General features: G+C 30.0%; 1 protein-coding gene and 1 pseudogene across 2 annotated transcripts in view; both read left to right on the forward strand.

The window, feature by feature from the left end:
- Bbs4 (Bardet-Biedl syndrome 4) overlaps positions 1-21,340 on the forward strand; it is a 382,842-nt gene that overhangs the window by 197,188 nt on the left and 164,314 nt on the right. The window lies entirely within an intron of this gene.
- On the forward strand, positions 1,740-3,195 carry LOC141537074 (uncharacterized; annotated as a pseudogene).

A 21,340-nucleotide genomic window follows, 5' to 3' on the forward strand; every position in this document is an offset into this window, starting at 1 on the left:
TTCTTGATTCAGGTCTGGTTGAAGTTTGAATAGAAGGCCGTTTATCAGTTATTAATACATTACTGACTATTTTTGGTGTTGGCTTCTGTGCATCTAAATTCATTAGTACATATGGTTCTTCATCTAAAGTTCTATGGTTGAAATGAGGAGTTGGGAGACTGTGTTGATAAGGAAGGACATTATTTGATCCTGGTGGTCTTGGTTGAGCATAATATCCCGGCGGATTTGTGCTATTTTTGGATAGTTGTTGCTGTGCTGGCTCGATAGTGTTCTGCATCGGTGATATATCGCAATCAAATCCTGTCGCTGGATGCTTATTGATTAATGAAGTGGTTAACTCATGTTTTTGTTTAGGTGTTGACTCAATAGTTACTGCTGGATCATTATGATTATCATTAATTTGTGTTATAATACTTGGAGTCTCCAATGATGTTGAAGAACCGTCCTGAGATTGTGTTTTAGTCAATAGTGGAGGAGTCTGCGGCTGCTGTTGTATCATAATGCTTGGAGTAGCCGATGATGTTGAAGATTCGTGCTGAGATGGTGTTTCAGTCAATAGTGGAAGAATGTGCTGCTGCTGTTGTATCATACTACTTGGAGTAGCCGATGATGTTGAAGAGTTATCCAGATTTCTTGCTGTAATGCCTTTATCAATAGAAAGATTACTAGCTGTTGATACTAATTTTATGCGCTTATTGCTCTCAAAAATATTATTATCTAACCCAATTTTCTCATCAATTTTTCTTTTATTTGAATTCAATACAGCCGACTTCTCGTCTTGATTATCAACTTCATCAGGAATTTTTTCTTCTTCAGACCTAGCTTTCGCTTGTTCAATCGCCAACGACACATTTTCCTCATTAATTGCTTTTTGTTGTAATACTTTTTCATCCTCTGAAATAAAATTTTATTACTTTAGTACATAATGCGTATAATTCTAAATACGTACAAAATTGTTGTTGAATCTAATTTTTTTTTACTTTTTAACCTTGACTTAGTTTATTATTCAATTATTTATTACTTTAAGGATTCACTAACTTCTTAAAATTTTTTTACTTACCTCCTATGTCTATCAGCTTAGTTTCGACCTTATTATAATTAAACACTGTGCCAATTACCCTGTGTTTAATATTTTTATTGTTGTTAATGGTACAACAAAATGTTTTTAGTACGCATACACCATAGACTTGCGAATTTTTTTTTCCACGGCCACGACCCATATTATTATAATTTATTTATTGTATTTTAAAAATTACAATAAGCTAGTTGAAGGTTATAAAAAAACAATCTCGGTGATTGAGGACTAACATTAAATTATCAATGAATGGATTTATAAAAAAGTTTTTTAACTTTTCTTCAAAAATAATTTTGTCAGTGTATAATTGATTTATATTCACTGATTTACTTCTTATTTGTCATTAATTTTTTCTAATAACAATTTAATATGTATCTACGTAGTCACAATTACGTGTTGGTTACGTTTTGAGAGAAATCAACTGAAATCCAACATGGAGGCTACGTCAATAAAAAAAAACTATAGTTTAAGAAAACTATAGATTAAGAATACTTTAGTTCAACTATAGTTGAAGTATATTTTATAAACAAATTATATTAAATTACCTCTCATCGCAGGTTAAGTTTATTTGTTATTTGTTTTAGAAGTGTCATGAAATCAAATAATACTGTGCTTTTTCATTTGATTTTTTGTGTTGTTGACATTTTATAAAAACTAACACGTGATGTCTCGAAAACCGATGAGAAATTTGTTTAGCCATCGACAATATATTGCTCGACTAAGATCTATTATTAATCAAATTAATAGAGAAGTAGCAGATGATGTTCAATTAGAAGATAATCAGCCTCAAATTAATAATAATCCAAATATTGAAGATCAAGATTTGCCAATCGAAAATCAAGTCCCACTACAACCGAAGTAAGAACATTTCTTTCAATTTTTTATTACTCTAAATCAAATTTTTTTTTGTTTGAAAAATAAAGCATGTTATAATTATTTTTTTAGTGATGATGAACCACCAGATATATTTCCTGATTTTGAAGAATTTTATGAAAGGGCCCAACAAAATAATGGAGCTGATGATGTGTAAGATATTTGGATTCTGTTTTTATCACTTTAAATTTGACAAATACTTCTCAGTATTTGACTATTGATTTCACTTATTTTTTTGCAGGTTAATTCATGAATTGCTGCCTAATAGACATCCTGGTTTTGATAATGAACATCAAAATCAATATTTGCAAAATGAGCATAATATATTCGAAATACCTATCAGAAGAAATGAAAATTCTGATGATGAAGATGAAGAAAGACCAGAACAAAATCATGATGATGATAATAATCCTTTGTATTTAGGGGCTGAAATAACAAAGAGAGAAAGTATGCTGGTAATTTTAGCAATGTGTCTAAAACACCACTTGTCTATGACATGCATAGATGATTTAATCCGAGTTATTGAATTACATTGCTTAAGCCGAGGATTAATTAAAAATAGTCTATATAAATTTCAAAAATATTTTAATTTAGACAAAGACAATGTTAAAAAACACTTCTATTGTCCATCTTGTGCTAGTCAACTTAATAATGAGAATGAAATATGTAATATGTGCCCGCAAACAAAAAGTACATTTTTATTGGAGCTACCAATTATTAATCATTTGAAAGAAATGTATAAAAGAGAAAACTTTTTTAATTCCTTACAAGAAAAATTCAATCGACCTAACATACATAATAACATAACTGATATTTTCGACGGAGAGTTGTATAAGACTTGGACTGATAATGGATTTTTATCGAATCCTAATAAGATTTCATTTACCTGGTATACGGATGGCGTGTCGGTATTCAAATCATAAAAAATAAGTGTCTGGCCAATTTATCTCACAATTAACGAACTACCGTTTGAGGACCGAAAAAAAAATGTTAATACTTTATTATTGGGACTGTGGTGTGGTGATAAAAAACCGCATTTTAATTCATTTTTCTATGCCTTCAGACCTGTATTTGAATCTTTATTGCTTGATGGAATCAAAGTTTTCTGTCCAGGAGAAAACGAAATAACTGTGAGAGGTGCTCTGTTAATGGGAGTTTGTGATTTACCAGCTAAAATAGATAGCTTGAACTTTGTTAATTTCAACTCAAAATATGGATGTCCAGTATGTTTTTCGAAGGCCGAGTAATGCAAATTGGTCCCAGATCGCACTTACAAGTTTACCCGTACTCTAACACTTTTCAACTACGAACTTCAAGAATTTGTGAAGATCTAGCGCGACAAACTACTCCTGCGAATCTACAATTAGGCATAAAAGGACCTACATCACTGGCTAAACTTATGCCTGATTTTATGAGCGGCATGTGTATCGATCGAATGCATGCTGTTGATGGTGGTGTCATCAAAAAAATTTTGAATTTAGTATTTAATATTTCATACAGGAATGAACCATTCTCTTTGTATGCAAATAAAGAGACTATTAATAATCGTTTACAATTGATAAAACCACCAAAATTCATTCATCGTATGCCTAGAACAACTGATGACCTAATTCATTGGAAAGCTTCAGAGCTAAAAAGTTTTTTTTATTATTATTCAATAGCGGTGTTTGAAGGAATAATGAGAGCTGAATATTTTAATCATTATTTGTTATTAATGGTGTCGATGTATTTTTTGAGTGCTGATGAAATATCAGAACTTATGATTACTACTGCTGAAGACTTTTTGCATCGATTTGTTCGTGAATTTCAACAATTGTATGGAGAAAAATTTTCATCGATTAATATTCATTTACTGTTACATTTACCAAAATGTGTGAGGCTACACGGACCACTTTGGGCTCATCATTGTTATGAATATGAAAGTTTTAACGGTAAGATATTACTTTATATTCACGGAACCAGACATATTGGATCGCAAGTATGTAGTGGACATGGTCATCTTATTAAAATGATAACCGACGTGGAACAAATTCCAAATCAAAATGTCCAAGAATTTTGTCGTAATAAAAAAAAACAATCAACTATTAATGAAGAAGTATATGAGGATGGATATAGCATTGGAACTTATGAAATACTTCAAGAAATTCCTAATATTATTATTAGCGCTATGAATAATTCTGGGATTGTTAGAAACGGAGTAATAATTTTGAAATTTCTAAGATTATTAAAAAAAAAAAATTATATATATCAGAGGAATATACTAGAGCAGTAAAAACTTCAACATCAGTGGTAAAATACTCAGATGCAGGAACAGAAGTAGTTGGTCGAATACTGTGTTTTATAAAATATTTGCATTGTCAATGTTTAAGAAACAACTGTACATGTGATTTTAAATATTATGCAATTATTCAGAAACTTATCCGAACTAATTCATACATTATTGATGGTGATAACTTTCAAGTTAATAGCTCTAATATATTTTATAAGTGTTCTGAGACAAATATTTATCAAGCTATAGATGTAAATAACTTACTTACACCATGTATTTTTATTAACATTAATAACCAATCACATGTTATTTATCCATTAAACACTAAAGAATTAGAATAATAATAAATATCAGCAATAGAAGTATTTCGTTGAATGTTTTATGATTAACCCTTTTCAATTATTTGCCTGCAACTGAAAGTACAACACATGACAATGCATTGCTGTTTTAATAATAAATTATTTACTTAATAAATAAAAATAGTTTTCTCATTATTTACAGAATTGAATGAAATCACAAACTACATAATAAGACTTTAGTTTTAATCATTAACAAAAAATATTTAATTCCAGTTGATTATCAAAATGTTGAAACTGCATGCTCACATTTTTCTTTTAGAATAAAAATTCACAGCTATTAACTTTTAAATTCGAGAACACCAATTCTTGTTAGTAAATAAATCAACATTAATGTATTATCACTTGTGTTATTAAAAACAACATTTTAATCATATCAAAAACATTAATTAATTACGTTAATTAATAAACAACTATACGAATTCACAAAATCAGGATATTAAGTTGGAATTTATGATCAAATGATTGTTTAGGTTGTTCAGTTTAAAAATATGCTCAAAGTCTAAACTGGTTCCAACCTGAATAACCTACAGTTTGATATTTATATATTAGCAGACTGCTCAGTTTCTATTTAGGTTGAAAATTTTACCATGTAGCAGGTTAATGAGTTTCAAAATAAGTTCAAAGTTGATGATAGTTTCAACCTGACTAACCTACAGGTTGTTCAGCTCGGATTCAGTTTGATATTAATATCTTAGCAGGCTGACCAGTTTATAATCATGTTTAAAATTCTATGACGTAGCAGGTTGTTCAGTCTGAAAGCAAGTTCAAAGGTAAAGCTACTTTCACCCTGACAAGCCTACAGCTTGGTCAGTTTCAATTAAGTTTGATTTCATTATGTCAGCGGGCTAGTCAGTCTGAAAAAAGTCTGAAAAATTTATATTTTTTTTAAGCTGCAGCTTAGTCAGGTTGAATTAAATTTCATGAGCAGGCTAGTCAGCTTGAAATTAAAGACGCCAGTAGGCTGAGCAGCTCGAATTAAGGCTCAATTCAGGGTAGTCAGTTTGAAATTAAGTTCAGTTCAGGATAGTCAGCTTGGTTTAAGGTGCAATTCAGCTTTAGCAGCTTGAATTAATGCTGATTCTTTTCGACTCGGGTATCTCCGAAAAGACCCTGGACTCCGGCGAGATTTCATTCGAGCTAGGGGATATAGATATTTGGGGAAGTCTTGACCAAATCCCCAACGGTTAAAATTCACTCCTTTTGGAAACCGGAAAAATACTTGTTACAATATATCGCCGCATTTGTAATACAAAATAGTATGTACAAGTCGTGCGACGTTGTCGATTACCCACTCAAGCAAATAACCGCACTCGCTTCGCTTTCGTGGGCAATCGACCACTTGTCACACTTGTTGCACAATATGCTATTTCAATACTAGTTAAAGATGCCACGTCATTTTATCTAGGCTAGACTGACGGTAAAAAATATCTGACTACTTTTTTGTCGCAGATATTTTTTTTTGATAATTCTCATCAATCCACCGAGCAGTTCAATTGGGAGCTGAAAAAATTTGATAAAGATTGTGACGTTATTTTAACGACCAGAGTCTATTTAAAATAAACGTCACGAGCGCCAACGTATTTTTATTAATTTAAATCGATATTTCAAGGCCAAATATCATAGAAAATATAATTTTAAGGATTAAAGAAAAATGTCTTGTGAATTAAGTGAGTGTTGATGCCGAGTAACGAAGTTTATAGTTTTAGAGTGAATTTAGAGAATTAATGTTACAGTTGAGTTTTGAGTTCTGGATTTTTAGTTTTGGGTTTTGAGGTTGCAGATGACGTGGGTAAGTCAGCGTTACAGTGGAGCGGGACTATGTCACCCGGTTTCGTTTGACGTTAGACCCCAGTCTAACCCTTTGAGACTTCCAGGTGGAATGCTTAAGTCTGGTTATGCCAGCGCTTCGACATAGAGGGACATGACGAAACCATATGGGATCCGTTTAAGTTTTCGGTTACGTTTGAGCTAGTTTTGATAATTTGTAGTGAATAAAAATTATCCACTTTTGTTTAATGTTACGTTTACGTTTTGAGTTTTTGAGTTACGATCTCAGCCGTAGTCAGTTCCTGGAGAGCATCCACCAAAGAAATATCCGTACTCAGAACCTCAATTGTTTGATTAAAGATTAGAATATTTGGGAGTTCAAGTTGTTTAGATTAATTTATTTATTTGAGATCATTATTTTAAGATTTATTTATTTTATTTGTTCAGTTTTATAAGAGTTAAAGTCTGTAACATGACTATAGCGTTACCTATTGTTAGCTATACCGTTCTGATAATTTTGTCGTGAGTTATGGTCTAGTTTGTTATTTAAGATAAAGTTTTTGGTTAAATAAATAAGGATTTTGTTGAACATAAATTTTTGGTGTGGCGAATAAAATCATTGCAATCATGGATCCACTCTCTACTCGAATCACGCCCTCTCTCCACAAACCAGCACACTAAGCAACCCCAAGGTATCTTATTGTCTCTCCGGTCTTTGGTTATTTGGTCTATATTTTGTTAAGTTTTTGTGTTTTCGATTACGTTTACGTTTATGGGCTAGTTTGATAATCTCTAGCGATCAAAAATTATCTAATTTCGTTTTGGTTCAGGTTATAGTTACGTTTTCGTTTAAGTTTTTAGTTTGAGTTTGGCTAGTTTGATAATTCCTAGCGAATGAAAATTATCTAAGTACGTTTTCACTGGTTTGGTAATTCCAGTGATTAAAAATTACCTAGCTCCCTAATTTTATTGAGATCAGAAATCAAAAATCGAAAAGATACCGAAGTATAATTTAAAATTTTAGTTAGAAGTAAGTTCCTGTATAACCCCGAGCAAATTTCGATTATAAATTGAAAAATTCCGGTTATAAATTGGCGTCTAACGTCAAGGTCTGTAAGCGAGGAATACGGTAACGATCGAACTTCTGGATCGACTTCAAAAATTCAGTTATAAGATATACAATTTTCATTGATTCATGCAATCCCGGTCAAAGATGGCACGTAACTTTGTCTAGGGTAGACTGAGATATTAAACATCCCAAAACTTGGTTGTTGCTTTTATTTTCATCTATAATTTTGATTAATCTACCGAGAATTCAATTGTTAGCTATAGAATGTGATGAAAAGTTTCAAATTTAGCTGAGGTCCAGTATGACGAGCGAGATCTCAAGTGAGATCACGACCGAGATCACAAACGAAAGCACGAACGAGACCACGAGCGAGAACCTGATCTCGTGATCTCGTTCTTGATCGCGCTCGTAATCGTGCTCCTGACATCGCTAATGATCTCGCTCGTTCTCTCGGTCGTGATAACACTTGTAGATTTTCGTGGCACCTTTGTCGAGCTCCGTCTTCACAATGTATTTCCTCGGTGCGGCAATTTCAATATTCCAGTGTGGGATTATCCCCACCCTCGAAGCACTTTTACTCTAGGCCCCACAACTTATTTTATCAAATTTTCATTCCGCGCGCATATAAGATCCCAGCTCCCGGTGATCCGTCGATAATTTACCATCGTCGGGGTGAGGGCCTTCAATAGATAATAAAGGAGCCCTGTGACAAAGGAGATCAGTAGAATCACGGAATGCAGCAGCGAAAACGCGTTCAAAATGATAGGATGATGGTTTCTTGAATTTCCGAAAATTGTTAAAAAAAAAAAAATTTTTTTTCGAATTTCATTTTTTTTTAAATTGAGACATTTTCTGGAACAGAAATGTGGAAAAAGTTCGGAAAAAAATTGTTTTTTCTCATTTCTCAAAATTATGAACATTTCAGCGCAAAAAATTAGGAAAACGGTTGACCCTAAAGGCCATCTCTGCAACTTCCCGCTAATTCCGTTAATACATGGCCGTTCTTTTTGAGCTCTTCGAGCTAAAAAATACAATTTCTATGTTATTTTAAGCTCTTCGAGCTCAATAAGATACCTTTTCTGTGCTTTTGCGCTCCTTGAGCTTGAAAGTCTGATAGAAGTTTCATAGAACACTATTTTTTGGATTTTTAAACCACAATAACTTCTGGATGAATCAACCGATTTTTACGCGGTTGGCGGCATTCTCCGCAGTTTTTTAAGTTTCATGAAGAATTTTTAAGTTCCAATTGGTCAAACAAGAAATTTTGGAGTAACTCCGAAAAAACACTTTTTTGGGTTTTCTTTCGTTCACGATGTCTCTCGAACGAATCAATCCATTTTGACCGGATTGGCGGCGGTCGACGTGGTTTTTTAAGGTTGAGAGCAGACTAGTTTTTGCAATCGATCGATTGAGCCGTTTAAGAGTAACACACACACACACACACACACACACACACACACACAGGCAGACAGGCAGAGACAGACAGACAGACAGACAGACATAGTGACAATATCGCGGGAGTAGTCAGGGAAGCTTTCTAGGCCCTCAAAACATCGAGATCTGATGGAAATTTGATTTTCGAAAAACGGGGTAAAACCAACAACTTCCCGATTTTTGAAAATTTAAATTTTCTTAGCGGGAAGTTAAAAACGTGATCCTTGAATTTTTTCGAACATTCGATCGAGTCAATCAAAAAAACAGCTGGTGGATTTATTTGACTCTTATCGTTAAATTGGTTCTGCCAGGATAATCCAATCTCTAATTTTTAGTAGATTTCATAGAAATCTAACTATTGCATTGGTCCTCATGACGGAACTTTTGAAAAATTTTGTTATATTTCGACTCAGCTCGTCAAGTGGATTCAGAAAATGCATATGGTTCAAAAGTTTATATACGTATGTATTTATATATATATATATATATATATATATATATATATATATATATATATATATATATATATATATATATATATATATATATATATATTAGGTGGTCCTTATGTTGGGTTTTTATATTTTTTTTCACGATAGTTCAAAATCGGTTCAAAATCTATAAAAAAAAATCATACCAAGTTATATCTCTTAATTTTAATATTAACCCGCGCCCCCGACGGTCAAAGTTTTAAAGGAAAATAACATGGGAAAAGTTATATTTTTACTTTGGAATTTTTACGTCATAAACTAACCAACAAATCACATCAAAAATATTTTTTCTAATGCAAAATTTAACGGTCTACAAAAAGGTCTCTTATCATTTTTGATAATTCTAACGGTTTTGAAGTTATTCGAGGTCTAAATTGAAACTATAATCTTTTTCATAGTTTTTTCTGTTTTTTGTTTGGTAATTTAATAGTTCATAAATCATGAACCGGTTATTCTTTATAATCTCATTGGATTTTTTGTTTAGAAAATTTTCAAAGTAACTGTAACTTTGGAATAATAGTAACACCAATTCATTTTTTTAGCCTGAACTGTCGAACATTTTAAAGATTTTTAACTTTTTTGGATACAAAAGAAATTCGGGACCAATTGTCTCGATTTTTATTGTTATTGGTACAAATATCAACAAACTCCAATTTCAAATTTTGATTTCTGGTTAAAAACATTTTAGAAACCGATCATGCCGCCATGTATTAGATTTTACTTCAATCTCTAACACTAAAATTAATTCTCAGATTACTCATAACCTACATTTATTTCTCAGCTTGATCAAAATCGTTCAATTACTAGTACTGATGCCTTTTTGATATATAAATAAATTTTTTGAGTTCATTTATCCGATATTTAAGTAATCAGTTAAATATGGAGTTATCACGTTTACGTCAAAACATTTTTTGATTGGTGATGTTGACGTTCAAATCGTAGGTAACAAATTACCATCGAAATTGCAAGCTTTGAAAGTGTTATTTTTTTATACACGTATTTTAAATAATACTATCACAGATAGTGTTGCTGCAGTGATTGATGAAATTATTGTGTTTTGGAAGAAAGCTCGAATTCCCGTTCATGATGTGCAAAGATGTCGAGATAAGTTGAAAAAACTGTATGATGAGTGGCGCATACTTCTTAAACATAGAAATCGGAGTGAAGTTGCTGTGAAAAAACAAAATGAATTTTCCTGTTCATTAAAAAAATTATTTGACATCGCACCGTCAAATGTATTTGAAATGGATGATGAAAATTCCAAAGAATTCTCGAATAATCAGAGATCAGATGAACGAATTGGTTTTATTGCAAATATTAAGACGAAATACGATGACGATGAAATTGGTGTTAAAAAATTAGAGAAACAATTGGATTTCGAAAAACGAAAATTGGAAAGTGAAAAAGAAAAATCATTATTTGGTAAATTATAATAATCAACTTACTCATTGATATTTTATTATTTTATAGTGAAGATATTTTTGTCTTATCATTATCCTTTTTGTAGACAAAAACGTTGAACTCTTATCAAGTCAAGGAAGTGCTCAATCAGTCTCTAGTGGAGAAGTATACATTCCAACTACTGCCGGCCAATTTAAATCAAGAAATATAAGAGGAACTCACAATATTCTCAACGAAAGAGTTGTAGCTACTTTTGACCGTTGTAAAGTAAGCGACAGAGATGCTGTGTTTATAACTACAGCTATTTGTCAGTCGCTTATCGATTTAAAATTATTAGAAGTGGATATTAATTCCATTATTGTCAATCGATCATCTATTCGCCGATGTCGGCTTACTATGCGAGAGTCAAAATCAATAGAAATAAAAAAACATTTCCAAGACTTAAAGTTATCATCTATTGTTGTACATTGGGATGGAAAATTATTACCTAATTTGTTAAATACAGAAACTGTTCATCGATTGCCTGTAATAATTACTTCAGAAAGTAAAGAAATTATGTTAGGTGTACCAACGAGTGAAGATGGAACTGGAATGGCACAAGATTCTGTAGTTCATAAGACATTATGTGACTGGGGATTCGACATATCTGTAAAAGCAATATGCTGTGACACTACTCCTTCAAATTTAGGCCTTAGTAATGGTGCAGCTGCATTACTGGAAAAATTGTTAGAAAGAGATTTGTTGTATCTTCCATGTAGGCATCATATATTTGAAATAGTCCTAAGATATGTCTTCGAAGCTGTTTTTCCAAATACTGTTGGTCCTAATGTTCCACTTTTTATCCGATTCCAAAAGCAATGGGGAGATTTAAATAAACTCAGTTACAAAACAGGTTTAGATGATCCGAAAAATGATAATATCTTGACAAATGAAAAAATTGAATCTATTAGAACTTTTGCGACTGAAACTCTTGCATCACAACTGCCTCGTGAAGATTACAAAGAGTTATTAGAGCTTACTTTAGTTTTTATCGGTGTCATCCCCGAAAAATTTAGTTTTCGTAAGCCAGGAGCTTGTCACCATGCACGATGGATGGCAAAAGCTATTTATATATTGAAAATGTACATGCTTCGGGAGCAATTGTCATTGAAAAAAGGTGAAGATAATAAACTACGGCAAATATGTGTTTTTGTGACAATGGTTTATGTTAAAGCTTGCTTTTCGTCGTCAAATAGTGTCAAAGCTCCGTACCATGATCTACAGTTTATAAAAGAACTCAACAACTTTAAGGCAATGAACAGTAATCTTGCTACTGTGGCAATTAGTAGATTTATGAATCACTTGTGGTATTTATCACCAGAATTAGCAATCATGGCTATTTTTGATGAGGAAGTTTCACAAGAAACAAAATTAAAAATTGTCGCTAAGCTGCGTAAAGAAGAAACAATTGTGATTGATGATATTCCGGAAGAAGACTTGGATTATACTAGTGAAAAATGTAGTGTTAAACGCTTTCAAACTAAGAGCATAACTGAATTATTATATAATGATATTGACTTTTTCGTAACTGCAGAATCGATCAATTTTTTCAATAGATTCGAGTTACAAACAGAATTTTTAAAGATTCATCCTTCTGAATGTGCTCATAATGAACACTATAAAACTGCATTACGATTCGCTAAAAAACTATCGGTTGTGAATGACTGTGCTGAAAGAGGAGTTAAACTAGTGCAAGATTTTTGTAATCGTTATACTAAGGATGAAAAACAAATGCAATACGTGTTACAATTGGTTAAAGATCATCGTCAAATGTTTCCTGACGCACTTAAAAAAACTAATGTAAAAACTTCATGAAAGTATCTGTACTTAAAAATAAAAATGGTAATGTTTGTACATTTTCGATTCATTAAAATATTAATAATACACTTCTTTAATTGATTAATACTTTTCACGTAAATTATAGTTCAAAATTACATGCATAAGTAAAAAAAGTAATCTAATATGAATAATAACCCGTCTATGATTGTTGAATTATTAAATGACCAGAAAAAACTATGAAAAAGATTATAGTTTCAATTTAGACCTCGAATAACTTCAAAACCGTTAGAATTATCAAAAAATGATAAGAGACCTTTTTTGTAGACCGTTAAATTTTGCATTAGAAAAAATATTTTTTGATGTGATTTGTTGGTTAGTTTATGACGTAAAAAATTCCAAAGTAAAAATATAACTTTTCCCATGTTATTTTCCTTTAAAACTTTGACCGTCGGGGGGTGCGGGTTAATATTAAAATTAAGAGCTATAACTTGGCATGATTTTTTTTTATAGATTTTGAACCGATTTTGAACTATCGTGAAAAAAAATTTCAAAAAACCCAACATAAGGACCACCCATATATATATATATATATATATATATATATATATATATATATATATATATATATATATATATATATATATATATGTTTAATACGGGCTTCAAGGCCTTCGAAATGGTGGCTGAGATTTTCGTATACATAGATCCTAAGTAATGTCCTGAAGTATATATTCTTAATTAAATTATATTATTTACCATAGTTGATTAGATATTAATGATTTTATATATATCTTCAATTTCGAAGACCTTCTACAATATATATCTGACTTTAAGGGCCTGCTGCAATATATATCTGACTTTGAGGACCTTCTACGATATATATCTGACTTTGAGAACTTTCTCCAATACATATCTGACTTTAAAGACTTCAGTACATTATATTCGGTGTTTATAGATTACAAAACAAGTATATTTCATGAGATTTTTTGAAACATATTTATTTTCGGAATCTGTTTCAATGAGGGGAAAATTTATTATCTGGATTTTGATGAATTAAACTGACATATTATTGTAAAGCAAGAATTTCAGAATTAGTTTTGTATCAATAGTTTGTTCATATTATGAGCAGTTCGAAGTTATCTCTAAAATAACTTTAAAAAATATGAATTTCAGATAATACTTTTGGAAACGGTTTTTACAAGAGAAAAATGTTTTTTCTGGATTTTGATGAATTAAATTGACATATTATTATGGAGCAGGCTTTTTAGAACTAGTCTTGTCCCAATAGTTTTTTTAGATTATGAGCAGTTCCAAAGTTATCGCTAAAATTATTTTAAAAATGATAAATTTCAGATAACATTTCTAGAAACTGTTTTAACAAGAGAAAAATTGTTTTTTTTAGATTTTGATGAATTAGACTGACATATTATTATAAAGCAGGTTTTTTGAAATGAGTTTTGTCACTATAGTTTTTTTTTTTATATTGTGAGCAGTTCTAAAGTAATCGCTATAATTATTTTAAAAATGATGAATATTACATATAATTTCTAGAAACTGTTTTTACAAGAGAAAAATTGTTTTTTTTTGGGTTTTGACAAATTAGACTGACATATTATTATAAAGCAGGTTTTTTGAAATGAGTTTTGTCTCTATAGTTTTTTTATATTGTGAGCAGTTCTGAAGTAATTGCTAAAATTATGTTAAAAATGATGAATTTTGCATAACATTTATAGAAACTGTTTTCACAAGAGAAAAATTTTTCTTCTGGATTTCGGTTCATTAGACTGACTTATTATTATAAAGCAGGTTTTTTAGAACTAGTTTTGTTCCAATAGTTTTTTTATATTGTGAGCAGTTCTACAGTAATTGCTAAAATTATTTAAAAAATTATGAATTTTACATATAATGTCCAGAAACATATCTGACTTTGAGGGCCTTCTACGATATATATCTGACTTTGAGGACCTTTTACGATATATATCTGACTTTGAGAACCTTCTCTAATACATATCTGACTTTAAAGACTTCAGTACATTATATTCGGTGTTTAAAGATTACAAAACAAGTATAATTTATGAGATTTTTTGAAACGTATTTATTTTCGGAATCTGTTTCAATGAGGGGAAAATTGATTATCTTGATTTCGATGAATTAAACTGACATATTATTGTAAAGCAAGCATTTCAGAATTAGTTTTGTACCAATAGCTTGTTCATATTATGAGCAGTTCCAAAGTTATCTCTAAAATAATTCTAAAAAATATGAATTTCAGATAACACTTTTAGAAACGGTTTTTACAACAGAAAAATGTTTTTCCTTCGATTTTGATGAATTAAACTGACATATTATTATGAAGCAGGCTTTTTAAAACTAGTTTTGTCCCAATAGTTTTTTTAGATTATGAGCAGTTCCAAAGTTATCGCTAAAATTGTTTTAAAAATGATAAATTTCAGATAACATTTCTAGAAACTGTTTTAACAAGAGAAAAATTGTTTTTTTCAGAATTTGACGAATTAGACTGTCATATTATTATAAAGCAGGTTTTTTGAAATGAGTTTTGTCACTATAGTTTTTTTTATATTATGAGCAGTTCTAAAGTAATCGCTAAAATTATTTTAAAAATTATGAATTTTACATATAATGTCCAGAAACATATCTGACTTTGAGGGCCTTCTACGATATATATCTGACTTTGAGGACCTTATACGATATATATCTGACTTTGAGGGCCTGCTGCGATATATATCTGACTTTGAGGACCTTCTACGATATATATCTGACTTTGAGAACCTTCTCCAATACATATCTGACTTTAAAGACCCAGTACATTATATTCGGTGTTTATAGATTACAAAACAAGTATATTTTATGAGATTTTTTGAAACGTATTTATGTTCGGAATCTGTTTCAATGAGGGGAAAATTTATTATCTGGATTTTGATGAATTAAACTGACATATTATTGTAAAGCAAGCATTTCAGAATTAGTTTTGTATTAATAGTTTGTTCATATTATTAGCACTTTCAAAGTTATCTCTTAAATAATTTTAAAAAATATGAATTTCAGATAACATTTCTAGAAACTGTTTTAACAAGTGAAAAATTGTTTTCTTTAGATTCTGACGAATTAGACTGACATACTATTATAAAGCAGGTTTTTTAGAACTAATTTTGTTCCAATAGCCCTGATTAAACAACTGAATTAGATCGAATTAAACAGAATTAAATTTTTAATTCTTTTGAATTCAGTTGAATTCTGTTAATTCGGTATCTAACTTTAAAATGAATTCTGTCTAATTCAGCAAGTAAACCAGAATTTATCCGAATTGAAACGAATACAAAATTTTTAATTCGGTTAAATTCTGTTAAATTCGGAAATAATCATCAAATTTCTGGTTCTGACTCCGAATTAGATCGAATTGAAGCGAATACAAAATTTTTAATTCGGTTTAGTTCTGTTGAATTCGGAAATAATAATCGAATTTCTGGTTCTGACTCCGAATTTGACCGAATTTAAGCTGCCATAAAATGCAAAAAAAAATAATTAGAAAAACAGTACACCCTGAAGATCATTCGTGCAACTTCCCGCTCATTTCATATCTAGGTGCTTAACATTTTATCAATGATATTTTTAAGCTCTTCGAGCTCAAAAATACCATTTTTATATTATTTTGAGCTCTCTGAACTAAAAGAGATAGCTTTTTTTATACTTTTGAGCTCTTTGAGCTCATAAATCTCATAGAGGTTTGGTAAAACGCAATTTTTTTAATCTTTAAGCCGCAATAACTTGTGAATGAATCAACCGATTTTCACGCGGTTGGCGGTGATCCACGTGGCTTTTTTAAGTTGAAAGCTGATTACTTTTTGAAATTGATCAGTAAAGCCGTTTGGAAGTTACTCCAGAAAATTTCGGAGTTATGTTGAAAAAACACTTGTTTCCAAATATTTCGTCAAGGATATCTCTCGAACCGATCAACTGATTTTCACGTTCTAAGCGGCGATTGACACAGTTTTATGAGCTCTGAAATTATTCTATGTTATTAAAAACGATTCAATTAGAAATGTCAAAGTTATGTGGAAAAAACACTTTTTTCGGTTTTTCTTCGTTCACGATATCTCTCGAACGAATTAACCGATTTTGACCGGGTTAGCGCTGATCGACGTAGTTTTTTGAGGTTAAAAGCTAATTAGTTTTTGAAAATGATCCATCAAGCCGTTTTAAAGTCATTCCAAAAAAACCACATTTGAAAAAAATTTTTTTTTTTCAGTTTTTTTGAGATTTCTCGAAATCTATCTGTCCGAATTGATTCAACTTGCATTTGAAATCTAAGTTTGGTCAAGCCCTTTTGAATGGCGCCAACCACGATCAAATCGGCCGAGCCGTTCAAAAGTTATAGGCGGTTCACATACTTTCACACACACACACGCACACATACACATACATACATACATGCATACAGACATGGTGACAACTTCGCGGGGATATTCAGGGAAGCTTCCCATGACCTTTAAACGTCGAGATCTGATGAAAACTCAATTTTTGCAAATCGAGGTAAAACCAATAACTTCCCGATTTTTTTAAATTTTCGATTTTCTTAGCGGTAAGTTGAAAATTTTTCAATTCTTCTAATTAGCTTTATTTAAATATCCGTTCACAGATATAATTCGAATGATAGTTTTAAGATATGATAACAATGAAATTGCGATAGTAAAAGATTTGAAACGAATCAACGTTTAAAAATTAAATTTTAAAGAAATCAGTAGGATTTAATATACATTGTGTTACAATTTTCAGACTCATTTTCTGGACTTCAACAGAATTAAAATTTCAATTATTTTTTTAATTTTCGCTCTGCCAAATTCTGTAGAATATAACAGAATTAATGATTTTAATTATTTTGAATTCTGTTTTACCGAATTTAACAAGATATTACAGACTTACGATTTTCAATTTAATTGGATTTTATTTTTTCCAATTCAACAGAATTAAATTTTTTAATTCTTCTGAATTCTGTTCTACTGAATTTGACAGAATATAACAGAATAGATATTTTTAATTCTTTTGAATTCTGTTCTACTTAATTTGACAGAATATAACAGAATAGATATTTTTAGTTCAGATAAATTATGTTCTGCAGATATCGATAGAATTAATATTTTTAATTCCTTTGAATTCTGTTTGACCGAATTCAAAAGAATATAACAGAATAGATAATTTCAATTCAGAAGAATCCTCTTCTGCAAAATTCGACAGAATTGAACAGAATTAATATTTTTAATTTCTTTGAATTCTGTTTGACCGAATTCAACAGAATATAACAGAATAGATATTTTCAATTCAGAAGAATTCTGTTCTGCAGAATTCGACAGAATTGAACAGAATTAATATTTTTAATTCCTTTGAATTCTGTTTGACCGAATTCAACAGAATATAACAGAATCAATATTTTGAATTCAGAAGAATTCTGTTCTGCAGAATTCCACAGAATTGAACAGAATTAATATTTTTAATTCGTTTGAGTTCTGTTTTACCGAATTCAACAGAATATAACAGAATTAATATTTTTAATTCGGTCGAATTCAGTTGTTTAATCAGGGAGTATTTTTATATTGTGAGCAGTTCTAAAGTAATCGCTAAAATTATTTTGAAAATGATAAATTTTACATAACATTTCCAGAAACTGTTTTTACAAGAGAAAAATTTTTCTTCTGCTTTTGGTTCATTAGACTGACTTATTATTATAAAGCAGGTTTTTTAGAACTAGTTTTGTTCCAATAGTTTTTTTATATTGTGAGCAGTCCTAAAGTAATCGCTAAAATTATTTTAAAAATTATGAATTTTAGATATAATGTCCAGAAACATATCTGACTTTGAGGGCCTTCTACGATATATATCTGACTTTGAGGACCTTATACGATATATATCTGACTTTGAGGGCCTGCTGCGATATATATCTGACTTTGAAGACCTTGTACGATATATATCTGACTTTGAGAACCTTCTCCAATACATATCTGACTTTAAAGACTTCAGTACATTATATTCGGTGTTTATAGATTACAAAACAAGTATATTTCATGAGATTTTTTGAAACGTATTTATTTTCGGAATCTGTTTTAATGAGGGGAAAATTTATTATCTGGATTTTGATGAATTAAACTGACATATTATTGTAAAGCAAGCATTTCAGAATTAGTTTTGTATCAATAGTTTGTTCATATTATGAGCAGTTTCAAAGTTATCTCTAAAATAATTTTAAAAAATATGAATTTCAGATAACACTTTTAGAAACGGTTTTTACAAGAGAAAAATGTTTTTCCTGGATTTTGATGAATTAAACTGACATATTAATATGAAGCAGGCTTTTTAGAACTAGTTTTGTTCCAATAGTTTTTTTAGATTATGAGCAGTTCCAAAGTTATCGCTAAAATTATTTTAAAAATGATAAATTTCAGATAACATTTCTAGAAACTGTTTTAACAAGAGAAAAATTGTTTTTTTTAGATTTTGACGAATTAGACTGACATATTATTATAAAGCAGGTTTTTGAAATGAGTTTTGTCACTATAGTTTTTTTTTATATTGTGAGCAGTTCTAAAGTAATCGCTATAATTATTTTAAAAATGATGAATTTTACATTTAATTTCTAGAAACTGTTTTTACAAGAGAAAAATTGTTTTTTTGGATTTTGACGAATTAGACTGACATATTATTATAAAGCAGGTTTTTTGAAATTAGTTTGGTCTCTATAGTTTTTTTATATTGTGAGCAGTTCTAAAGTAATTGCTAAAATTATGTTAAAAATGGTGAATTTTACATAACATTTCTAGAAACTGTTTTTAAAGAGAAAAATTTTTCTTCTGGATTTTGGTTCATTAGACTGACATACGATTATAAAGCAGGTTTTCTTGAACTAGTTTTATCTTATTTCCTTTTAGTACGGAGCGGTATAAGTTAGAAAAATCCAAAAGAAAAAATCTTCTTTCAACGAAACCTTTTTAGCAGATGATATATCTTAAATTTATGATTTTCGAAATAGAACGGAACTTGGCGCCAGACTCTACCGAGTCTGTGGATGTGTAGTGAATACATTTTCAAACAGCAGAATTTTTTTCAATTATAAATAGATACTGTCATGAAATAACATAAAAAACAGCCTTACTAATGGAATATACAACATGAGAGAAAATTTGCTGCTCCATCTCAAATATGTTATTCATGAAAACATTATATAGGAATAATTAAATGGGAATTTACAATTGCTCTTTGAAATTCATTAGCAGATACTAAAATTTTTATGTTTATATTACTTGTATTTTTGTAATCGTTACTATAAAATACGAGTATAATTGAATATAAAGAATCAAATTATGTACACTCTACTCAGTTAAGATATTAGTCTGTTTATTTAACTTTTAAAAATAAATAAATTAACAACTCTTTCTATATTCAAACGCAGAATGTCTATTACAAAAATATACAAAATTGGTTGATCAATTAAAATATCTTTTCTGCAGAGGTCAGTAAAAGTTTTCTGCTACATGTAATGTAATGAATGGAGTATTTTGACTGCTGAGTAAATATAATTTAAAATAAATACTAATTGAACTAGTTCATGATCAATTTTTTCCATTCTTTCATACAAATTCAGTATATTAGCCACTATTTTGTTCATAATAAATACGTAGACGTATATGACATGAAAAATAATTTGAATTAGATTTAAATAAAAACTATGAAGAAATACTCGTTATGTTACTAATGTTAATTTATAATATCAATCACAAATAATCTTGTCAATGTCTATACATAATCACGAGAATATGAAAATTGCACCGTAATAACTACAATAATTGCAGTGATGATGATTATTATCACAACAAAAATCAAGCCTCTTCAAATACGCTTTACAGTATCAAATAATTAAATATATGAATGCTATATATAATAAATTAAAAACTAATTATTATTCAAAAAAGCACACAAAATATCTTATTACAATATTACTATTGAGTCCCTGAACCATTAAATTTTTCAGATAGCACGTATTTACTATTATCTAAAGAAATTAAAAATTGATTTTTTTAATTCAGGCTTCCACAGCTCGTTCGCTAACAGTAAAAATAATTCAGAGTATAAAAATGATAAAGAACACAAAATAATAGTGTCTGTAAAAATAAATTTAACGACAAGTAAATATAGTTTTTAAATGACAGAAAAATTAAAAATGCTATGAAAGACTTTGACATAATAAATCTTCCGGACGGAATGTACGATTAAGTTATTTAAAGTGGTTTGAAAAATAAATTATGGTGCTCTAATAGAAAATCAGTTGGATAAAAATGACAATGAAAAAGTGTGCAACCAGTTATTTATAAACAATCGGAGCAGAAGTAGATACCCGGCATAATGAAGGTAAGTAGAAAAAAATTTTGACGATTTACATAAGCTCACATCACTGAAATTTTCTGAGAATTCATTGCTGAATTGTATCCTTCAACAAATTGTCACACAAATGGCGGAAGATCAACTATGAAAACAAAAAAATATCTGTGATTTAAGCAATTCTGTATGAATTATAGAATTTTTATAATTACCTCAAATAACTAATATGTTTCCGATCAAAAATGATGTTTTCGAGTAATTCTTTATTGTTTTATTTTCGTTTAAGTGACAACTTGTCAAAATTATTGGAAACACTATATGTCGTAATAAATGACTCAGAATGATGTGAAAAAATACACACATGCCGTTGTAAACAATTATTGTGTTGGTCGAAAAATT

This window comes from Cotesia typhae, unplaced genomic scaffold, assembly GCF_013202065.1.
Source record: "Cotesia typhae breed Kobodo isofemale line unplaced genomic scaffold, CoteBio_Ctyphae scaffold_58, whole genome shotgun sequence".
Classification (NCBI taxonomy): domain Eukaryota; kingdom Metazoa; phylum Arthropoda; class Insecta; order Hymenoptera; family Braconidae; genus Cotesia; species Cotesia typhae.